Source organism: Notothenia rossii, assembly GCF_949606895.1.
Source record: "Notothenia rossii genome assembly, chromosome: 8".
Lineage (NCBI taxonomy): Eukaryota > Metazoa > Chordata > Actinopteri > Perciformes > Nototheniidae > Notothenia > Notothenia rossii.
In genome coordinates, this window is record NC_136906.1 from 8675979 (window position 1) to 8687923 (window position 11945).

Here is an 11945-nt window from a genome sequence, read left to right on the forward strand (position 1 = left end):
TAACGATGCATGACTTTTCTGTCACCACAAGCTCTCTACTTGACAAGAACTGGTAGCATTTGATTATCTGGTTTATACCAAACTGGTACCGAAACTCCAAAAAATGGTCTTCTAGAAAGTTATAACCCTTTATTTTAAATCAAAGTTTCTGTAGGTATGTGCTTGTTTCTCTGCGTCTTATTTTACTGTAAATGGTTTACATAGATCCTCTTCTTCTGAAATGCTAGATCATCAAGGAGAAGTACCATTTCCTTTTTTTTTAATGCCGTCACTCACCCAAACAATCACACACTGTAGGTGTAGGCTATGCAGTCTTGGCAGCAAATATTTACCACCATAAAGAGACATTGTTATAGGAACAGTAACAGCCTATTCCCTTTTTTTGTTTGGTAAACACAATGTGATGCTGACATCACTTCAGTTTCATTTCTTTGTAAGTGAGATAATCGGGATCATTTAAACAATCCATTGTCGATATATTATTTTCTCTGTAGAGTGTTTTGCATCAATAGGCATCAAAAGTGACATTGTTATTGGAATAGGACGAGATCATGTGACATCTGTGTTTTTACTTTAATAGTTCAAGGTGCAGAATGCAGGCTTCAAGGTTCAGATGCACGAACACACACATGCTGACGTGCTCTTCTGATTTATTTGGGAACAAAGTGCCAGATACCACGTTCATAGAAGGTCACATGACTTCACAAAACTGTGTCAGTGCCACCACAGGGATGTGGTGTGCCATGGGGGCGACGTTTTATATCAAAGGGTAACTTATGACTGAAAGTCTTCTAGGTGGAAAGACTAGAAATAGGACAATGTACGGTAAACCTGTACGTGTGTGTGTGTGTGTGTGTGTGTGTGTGTGTGTGTGTGTGTGTGTGTGTGTGTGTGTGTGTGTGTGTGTGTGAATGTGCACGTGTGTGTCTTCCTGTAAGTGATTCTTTTGGTGGTCTTTAGTGGAGGCAGAGCAAAGGTACTGATGCTGCAGCACACATCTGAGAGTTCAAATAAATGTCTGAGATAACTCATCATAGAGAAACAGCAATAAGAATAAGGACATGTATTTATATAGCACCTTTCAAACAGAGGGACAAAGGGCTTTTACATAAAAACCAGCATCTAACTCATCGTAAAACACAGAGGGTAAAGGAACAGAGAGCCATAAAACATTATAATAAAATAAATCACTGAATAACAAGAGAAAGTACGATGCATCCAAGAGGATTATATTTGCCAATAAACGCATCATTTTAATACCGGTTTGGAGCAAACACTCCCTCACACCGGAGCAGTTCTCACGTACTGTACTTGCATGACCTTGAAACGTGATAGTCTGTGGAGTGAGCACGCTACTATCAATGAAACACAGCACTGCAGAAACAGGAGAGTTGAAATCCATGTCTTAATTAATAGGGCGTTATATTCATGAACAAAGGGCCAAAAGGGATGAATCATTGAGCCATTAATGTGTACTTTCATTCCTTTTTATTAAAGAGCAACTGTCTTACATAGTATGCAAAACCAGAGCGAGATAAAAACAAATTAAGAATGATGGGAAAACCCAACAAAGTTGTCAATTGCAACAATATCTTGTACTATTTTATGTATCTTTGCATTTATTTTTACGTTTTCCTTTTGCTGTATTTTGAATTGCTTTATGTCTGATATATTTGTTGATATATTGTAGGAGGAGCTTTGGACTTAACATGTTCTTTGCCAAAACTGAACTGTAGCTATTGTGCACGATAGCTACAGTTCAGTTTTGGCGATAAAGCCCTGTGGCGATAAGAGTCGAGCGGATGATGAGGACATGCCACTTAAAAAAACTGCTTTTGAATCAATCTTTCACCAACCAGTTTGCAAACACAGTTGTGCTTGAGCGGGCATGTGACACACAAGCACGGTTTTCTCACATATCGATCTTCACAGATGTTCCTTCTCTTGAATGTTTCTGCTGAATGAGGATTTTGCGAGAACTTTTCCAAAGAACCTAAAATTCTTTGTTTTTTTTCCTTTGCACGGATATGTTAAATCCCCCAAAACTACCTTGGTTTCAACTGACTGTTCCACGAAAGTCTTTTAAAAAGAAACCCCAAACTTCCCTTTAAAGAATGTCCTTAATTTTCGACACCTAAATGACTCAGGTCTGCTTTGTAATGTACATATATAAACCTTTTTGAAGGTATTTTATGCATGATTTAAAGAAATAAAAATATGTTTAGATTCCAACAGTGTCATAAAGTAACTAAGTACATTTATTTAAGTACTGTACTTTGGAACAATTTTGAGATACTTCTATTTCCCTTTTATGCTACTTCATACTTACTAAATTCTGAGGTAAATCGTGTACTTTTACTTCACTACATTAACTTAATACCTTTAGTTACTTTGCAGATTTGATTAATGAAGTGCAATATAATCAACACTTAAATCAGACTTTAGTTGCCGCAGTATACAAAATCATTCAAATAAGATGCACATTTACCAGCTTTGATAACACTGTAATGCATCAATAATTATAATCAAAACATATCATATATATTATCCTGAAATGGACCAATCTGCATAATGAGTACTTTTACTTTTGGTACTTTAAGTATCGTTTGATGCCAATACTTTTCTACTCTTACTTGGGTACAATTTTGAATGCAGGACTTTTACTTGTAACAGAGTTTTCCTACGCTCTGGTACTTCTACTTTTATTAAAGTACAAGATCTGAGTACATCTCCCACCTCTGGTTTCAAACAGACTTTGAAAGCAGCATTGAGAAAAAAGAGCCGATCAGGATTGTTAAGGCTCTGTTGCGTCATCTGTTGCCATGTGGCTGCAGATAAGGGGCCCTGCAGGAGAGATTACTTTCACTTTCGTCTTCCCAGAAGAGAAGCATTTCCCTTGCAGCCTGCGTGCTAAATTTGATACAGACCACAAATGATATACAGATCCAAACATGTATGCTGATTAGCACGCACACACACTTTTTGGCATGCATGGGTATGTATATGCAGATTAACAACCGAGGGACAAATTATGTGTTTATTTGCCTATAATTATCTGCATCTTTGTGGGACTGTTTTGTATAAACATGTACGTTCCTGTTTGTGATTTGAATGAAAGTTTGCATGCAACTAATTAGGTGGGTCACTGCCATTGTGCTCTAAATGTTAAATTAGTATGATTGCATGTAAATACTGATTGCAAGTCAGCGAGAAGATGTTCTGTGTCTCCTACTAACAATATATCGTGTTCTGTTTCTAAACGTGCAGCCTATTTCCCGAGAAAGAGGAGGAATAACAGGAAACTAAAACACAACAGGATTGAAATCCCAAACAACACATTTAGCCTCTGAACCCTTGAAGGAGTTACATTTCAGTTTCATTCTGACGACTTGTTTTATTGTGGCTGGATTATCGATTTACATTTTTTGAAGCAGCTGGCTACATTCTACGCTAATTATGTACCAAATGCCACTTACAAAACAAGCCACTTTGAAACTGTGAAATTGTTGTGTTGCCCTGCAGCTGAATAGCTTTAGCTCAGCCTGTGCTTTTGTTAAAAATAAAGAGTATTGGGCGCTAAAATCACGTGAATCAGACAGATTGACGCTGAGCTGATTAACATCTGTTTGCACAGCACATATCCACATGCAATAACTCGTCAAATATTCTCTATTGAGTTTTCAGCACTATCTATCTGCTAATCTTCTGCTGGGATTGTTGGAGGGGGCTTGTGTGTCTGGTTTATAGAAGCAGGGCAAGAGGCCAAAGTTTGACATAACAAAGCAGTGTTTCCACAAAACCAACGCTTGGTAAGAGCTGATGGCACAGATTTACGATGTGACTCTGTTGGTTGACGTTATAGCTCAGGGTCAGACAGATAAACCGGGATTAACCACAGCTTTTTGTAAACAGTGTGAAACTGAATTCATGCATACAGAATCAAACAATGCTTCATCTTTCCTCACAAAGACAAAATGTACAACATTTAGCAATATTCTGTTGTTGTGTAATGTCAGAAACCTTTCCACATCCAGGACTCACCAGATCCACATACTGTGATACTTACTTTGCTAATAAGCCAGATCAGGGGATTAATTGCTAATTATTCATAGCAATACTTCTAAGACTACATGAATAGAAAAGCAGCAGAGAACAATCGAGTGAATCAGGGCTGTACATGCGATGTGAAATACAGCAGATTAATTGAAGCCCGTCATGCTATAACTTTTTTTAATTCTCGTCACAAAAAGGAAAAATTGCACGGTTGGGAGATGAGTAAAAATACCTTATTGAATATTAAACCATGTAAACATGTCACAATAGACGCACAACATGCAAATATAAGCCTGAACGTGAGCATAATGTGTTATATATATTTACTCGCACTTGGATTAGGACTACTGTTTTTGTTTTTTGTTTTCTTTGTACTGTTTCTGTTCTGATTTCATGTGAAGTGTCTTTGAGTGCTATAGAAATCCAATGTATTATTATTATTTGATGAGATGAAGCCCTATCCGGTTGGAGGCGGTGGTAAAGTGCAGCGTGGAGACAGATGATCCTCGCCTGGTTAATACTCTGCAGGAATAGTACAGTAGGAAACTTGACCAACTGAAGGAGTGCCCAGAGACTCAGCCCTAAATACTCTCCAGCTACTGAGAGCCAAATGGAATGGAAAGGGTTACTGCCATGGTAACTTTCCAGAGTAGCGAATTGTTTGATCATAATATGATAAAACACTCTGGCATGTTTAGGCAACTGATTATCCAACTAATGGATCTACTGTGTGACTCAAAGGTCTTCTTGGGAGGATGTAGACAGCATGACTCCTCTGCCATGCTATCACAAAGATGTGATCAGTTATTGTCGGTCTGAAGTGTTTTGAATGTTCAAATACAATCATGAACATCCGGTGTTCCGTCTTCTATTTTTACTTATAACATATTGTACTTTTCCATTTCATCTATCTAAGACTTTTCCGATTTAGATCTTTACATAGTGACATCACTATCTTACACTCACCCTTCTATTGGCTAGCGCTCCAACACGTTGTATGTGAGAAGGTAAGGGGCGGGACATATCTACGCGTTTACCAATCACAACAGAGCCTGCCGGCTAACCAATAAGAGCAGAGAGTGAAAAATATAGCGCTTTTTGAACATTAAAGCATGTACGAAATACAAATATCATCTGAAAATGAGCATAATAGGGCCCCTTTAAACCTCTGGCGCTAACCCTTTTGACCGTGTATAACATTATTTTGTTATAGTTCGTAATAAAAATAACAATTTGTTTTCTTTTTTGTATTGAATAAAGAGTACTATCAACAAATAAAATCAGTTTAGTAGTGCTTTTCCAGAGGTCATTTAGATTCAGATTAGATACGTTTCGACTTTGTCATAGTCGACCAAAATGCTGTTAGCATCCAACCAGAACGTGCTAAGAGTAAATACGAGCGTGAGGTTAAAGTATATTTCACATATTGATCACAGTTGATTGCAAATGTGGGGCAAGGAACAGACATTTTTGTTTAAATGTGAAATAAAGGTTTAAAAAGAAATGAAGATGTACAGATAAGGTGCCGGGTTTAGGCATATATTAGTTTAAAACAGTTGTAATAAATATTGATTACAGATAATAAATATGTCACAATCACTTAACCCTTGTGTTGTGTTCGAAAGCTGTTACCGTTCATGGTGTTCGCGGGTCAAATTTGACCCATGATTTTTCTCATTCCAAAACACTCCAAAATAAGGAATATCATCCAATATTGTTTTAAGTGACTAACTTATGATGCATTCATAACCGTACAATCCTGTTGTTATTGTATGGCCCCAAAACACATTACACCACGTATTTAAGTAAAATGTCTAAAGTCAAAGGTGAATCTTGATTGGGCCAAATTTGACTCCGAGTCACCCACAACAACGCTGCTGGGTCTCCCCAGACCCGAACACCAAATGATACTTTTTTTTTTTTTTGAGACCTTCAGACTTGCTTAAAATTGTCAAAATCAGTTTTTTAGTGTTTATAGCTGTTGTGGAGGTTATCATGAACCCTTGTTCCGTTAAAAAAAAAACTAGAGCATATTTATTGTATAATTTTAACTTGAAACGGGAGACCCGAACGCATCATAAGGGTTAACAACATCATACTTCTGCACCGCTTGTAGTGTATTTAAATTGTTTATTTTGTACCTTTATTGTCTTTTATAAATATCCTTTTCATTTGTTTTATTCTTATTGTATTTACTTGTATGTGAATGCTTATGCTTATTGCCTTGTTGTACTGTATGTAATTTGCTTTATACATACACTAACCTACATCTTTCTACTATGTATAATTAAGGTATATTTGCTGCTAACACTGCTGTACTTTTACTTAAACACTTAAGGGTTATATTTAGGAATTTTACTTAAAGTATTTGTTTGATGTGGCATGTGAAGTTTTACATAAGAAAATATCTGAATATCTATTCCACCACTGTTCACATAAGACAATAACAAAATGACCTATAGCTTGGTGTTAAGGAAATTGGTCCTAAAGCTCACACAATGAATGTTGATCACTGACAATATTACACATAAGTATTTCCTCTGAACGTATTCTATGTAATGACTCTGATAATAATCCCACATCACCGAAGCATAACACACTCAGTTGTTCAATTAGTTTCACTCATAAATATGTACTTTTCTTTGTAAGGGCTTTTCCAGTATTCAAAACACTTATAACGAGATTCTGATATCAATATATCAATCATTTATAAATTGCGCACCTTGGCAGCGAACTGATTCCTTTTTTTTAGAAAAGTGTAGGAAGTGCATTAGCAGGAAATTCCCCAGAAGACACTTAATGAGAAGCCTTGCGTCACGATGGGAAATCTCCGGTTTATCAATGCAGCGGTCCTTCGGGTTTCAAAGAGTCACTTTGGCTTTTCAAGATAACCTGTAGATTCACTGCCTATGAGTAAGCTGTTAACTTGCTCCATGGACTTTGTGTTTCAACAGAATGTCCATGAATGATAACTGTGGTGTAGGAAAGCTTCTGGGAGAGAATGGATCTCCTGACTTCACCCCGTGAAGATATGTCCTCTCCACCAAAATTGATTCCAGAGCACTGCCCACTTTTGGAAGTCATTGTTTTGTCAGAGTGCACATGAACAAAAGGCTCTACAGTTACTGAAATGTGACTGAGGGACAAACAGCAGGATGCAGAAACAAGGGCACAATGATAACATTATATATAACAATGTAAAGTCTTTCTGAGTGAGATTAAAAAATATAACCACATTAATAATCTGGTATAAATCATGGTTAGTCTCAAGTTTAAAATACTGGTATTTAGTTTGTGTTAAAGGCCCTATTATGCTTCTGGGGTTTTCTTTTTATGTAACTGGCTGCAAAGGCTATTTGTAAATATGAACATTCACTGGATCATTGCTTAACTCCCGCTATTTGTTAATTCTATTAATACTGTTAAAACATGCTATTTATTTTATTTTTCATTTTACTTTTATCATTTTTATTTCCCATGTATATTCCATTTGTTTTATCTGTGTTCCTTATTATTCTATTGTTGCCTTGACAAGTGAATTTCCTTACGGGGATAATCTTATCTTATCTTAAATCCTACACACTCCCCTCCTGCCAGAAACTCCTCCATTGAACTCCTTTGTTTACTTCCAGAACATAGTGACATCACTATGTAACGCTTGCACTTCTATTGGCTAGCGCTCCACCACACTGTACGTGATAGGTTAAAGGGTGGGACATCTGTAAGCGGTTGAACAATCACAACAGAGCCGGCCAGCTAACCAATCAGAGCAGACTGGGCTCTGGTTTCAGACAGAGGGTGAAAAGAGGTGCTGCAGCACAGGCAGTATGAGAACAATAAAGAGCTTTTTGAACATTAAAGCATGGAGACATGTCAGAGTAGAGACACTAAATACAAATATCAACCTGAAAATGTGCATAATATGTCTTCTCTAATCAATCGAATGTATCAGTTTCCAGATTATTTGCGAGCGTTAATGTTGACAGCCCTACTTTGAACACTACTTTAATGTGTACTCTGTAGGAACTTGTCATTCAACAGCTTCGACACTGAACAGTTCTTTTTTATTAATATTTAATCGTAAAGGATTTCAGCAGAGGTTTTCATATTCAAATTTAAGAGCATTTCAAAGCCGGATGACCTTATTTAACATCAAGCTGCACTGGAAAATATTGTATTGAACCCTTAATGGATTTGATTGTCTAGCAGTAAAATGTAAAAATGCTTTACCGTTTCCCAAAAGCGTCAGGAATTCTTGGAAGAGAAAGATTGTACTTTCACATTCAAAATGAGGTCCAACTCCTGATACGTCTTCATATCATGTTGTCTTTGTTTACCTTTTTATTTAAGAACGAAAGTAATAAATGCCTCTGTACAGTTCTACACCCTCCTTTATATAACCAGTAGAGATTCATATAAATGCTACTTCTCATTTCACCTCAACTGTACTTCCACTTTTGTTCCCAAATCAATTGTGTTTTTTTGAGAGATTATTAATATCGACTCCGGTTAGCTGCCGAGGCAAGCAGCGTCTTGTCTACGGCCTCTTCCATACAATCGCATCAAGATCAAATAAATCATTACAAAGTCCTCTGGCTGGGTTTGATATTAATTAAAATGCTTTGGCTGCTCGTCAGAAATACGTTTTGTTGATCTGAGAAATCACAAAAATGTATAAACATTAACTATTTGATGAGATCTCATGGTGGTTGGCAACACCCAAAGAAGGCTGGCTGCCAAGTTCACTTACAGGCAAAAGCGAAAGTAGCATTGCTTTTTCAAAGTATCCAATACATTTTCCAGAATGCACTTCTCCAAATCAACCAACCTTCCTAGCCTTTTACTTAAAGGGGCCCTTTTATGATCATTTTAGGTTTCATATTTGTATGTCGTGTCTCTACCGTGACATGTCTCCATGCTTTAATGTTCAACAAGTTCTTTATCTTTCTCATACTGCCTGTGCTGCAGCACCTCTTTCCACCCTCTGTCTGAAACCAGAGACAAGTCTGTTTTGATGGTTATCAGGCCGGCTCTGTTGTGATAGAGACCGCCCCTTAGTCAATAGATTTGTGGCTCTATTTCCTTCTTTTGCCCGATGGTCTACTTGTACATAATAAAACAATTACAGGTTTGAGATAGTAAACCACACAAAATGAAACTAACTGACACACACACACACACACACACACACACACACACACACACACACACACACACACACACACACACACACACACACACACACACACACACACACACACACACACACACACACACACACACACACACACACACACACACACACACACACACACACACACACACACACACACACACACACACACACACAGCCTTATTGTCTGGGCCATTTAGTATTTATCAGAAATGCTTATCACTGAATAAACAATATATAAGAATGACAGTATAGAAAAGTGAAAGTGGAGCCTAGGAGACGATAACTTAACGTACATGTTTTCTGATTGCCCTCATACTGAAAGCTCATTCTGGTGTGGAGCAAGGCTGGATAACTGCATGTGGAGGGAGGGATGATGTTGACTTTATAGTAAGAACAGCGATAAGAAAGACAATGAAGTAAAAATAACGAGAATAGGTGGAGGGAGACGGTGAGTAGCTTTCACCAGAACATGGGGTTCCTAAGGTTTCAATTTCCCTGAAAGAAAGCCACTGGTGAGGATACACCCATACAGACAACTAGGTCCTGTTCATCATTAAATATTTACCGTTCCCATGTATGACAAAAGACTATCTGATGTTTTGCAAGCTGAAAACAGCAGATCTAATGATGCATTTTAACTAAAATAGTTATAATATTCTATGCAGAGATCATAGACATAAAAGTGCAAAGCATCAGATCACTCCTGCACAAATGACCAGAGTGCATGTATGATGATGAGTTTTATCTGTAATTATTCATAATATTATAACCTGTATGTGTTATGATATTTTCCGCATATTGCAACCTTTAAACGTACATATAAACTCAGACAAAGCTATAGTTTGATACAAAGTGCTCCTGCAGGACTGGAAACGGATTTCCCCTGTGCTGCATTTTTTATCCATCTGTCTTTCGTCAAACCATGGAACCCTCTCACACTGCAGACAAAAGATTAAAAAAAAACATTGAAAAAAAAACGAGTTATAAAATGTTTATTTGGTAGTTAGGGCATTAGATTATTTTCTTAAAATAAAACGGATTCCAGATCATTTAAACTGCAAAAACTCACAGCCATTTTTTCGTTTTAATGCACGCATTCATGTATTTTCCATCGAACCGCTGCTTTCATCCATGCACACAAACACAGATTGTCAACAGTCTGCAAGATCATAAATTAGACACAACATGCCATCTGTGAAGCCGGCTATCTTTCAGTCTCTTGCTTCTCTCCCTGTTTCACAGAAATGAAACTCATGGAGCACGCACACATGCAAGAAACAACGAGTACGCAATATTTCGAAGGTAAGACACACACACAAACAAACTGCCTTGTTCAAAGCAGATGATAGGGATTAACAATATGTCTGCAGTATACATGCAATAATTGCAGACGGGGCAGTGGCAGAAATCCAGATTCCCAGTGTGGTTCTGATTAGAGAGAGAGGTTTACTCCGGCCTCTCTTTCTCTGCCTGTCTCACTCCTCACTTACTCACATCTTGCAGCAGATATAAACAGCACTGATACAGGGTGTGAAGCATTGACTACAAAAGGTATAATAAAGTCTTGCACTTGGGATATATTATCATATTCCTGCAACCAAGGTGAAGAAACTTACAGCTGGAAAAATGAATACCTTTAAAGGAGAACTCCTCCAATTTAGCATTGCAATCCTGTAACACACAAAAAAAGCTAAACATCCATCTTCCTATTTTCCAACCTGGCTTTATTTAACCCACAATGCAATTCACAGTTTAGGAAATACTATACTATGTCTCCTGTAAAGTTTTTATGACATTTAAGGGCATACAATAATATGATTTTTGGTTACATACTTCATTATGGCATTTTGCGACATTCAACTATGTCTTTATTCCGGTGTGTTTTGCTAGTAGCAGCTAATATAGCCTCGGCCCGCTAACCTCAGGCAGAGTTGGAAGCAGCTGCAAATGTCTGGTATGCTCTTTTCTTCCTAACTCCTCAACACCAGAATACTTCTCATATTTAACACTTTGAGTGTTTGGAGCCCCAAAAGGCTTCATCAAACTATGTTTCATAAGACCTGTAAACTGACTATAATGTGCCGAGTTCCCAATAAAATTTGGTTTTGGATTGTGTCTATTCAGTCCCTTAAAGAGACAGTGTGTAGGATTTGGGAGTGTTAAGCATTATGGTTGCAGATTCAACCAACAGAATATCCCTCTGCTAGCTCCTAATTTTACAAAACTGGGGTAAAAAGCTGTGTTAACGCCGTTTCCTTTCTCAGGAACTTCACGTACCGTAAAAGCCTTTCTTAACATAACACAACTTTAAAAGCAACACAATTTAGATAACATTAAAAAGTGAAAGGCCCTCTCTCAAGCCAACGCTTGTTTGTCCCTTCAGAGCTACTGTAGAAGTGTCATGGAAGATGACCCGTTTCCGATGTAGATATGAAGGCCTCATTCTAACAAAAATATATTTTAGATCATTATACACAAATGAAAACAAATGAATAATATTTTCCATATCAGTTTATAAATCCTTCTATATTTAACACACCGGCCCTTTAAACATTTTTCAGTTGGAAGAGTTTTATCTCAACACTATGATTAACACATGATTATGACCTCCAGATGCACATCATAGAACCAGCTGGCTAATGTGAGTACTAGTTGAGTCAAGACTAGTCCAGATAAAATTGAACTAAGCCTTACAAAGACATACACTATGACCTCA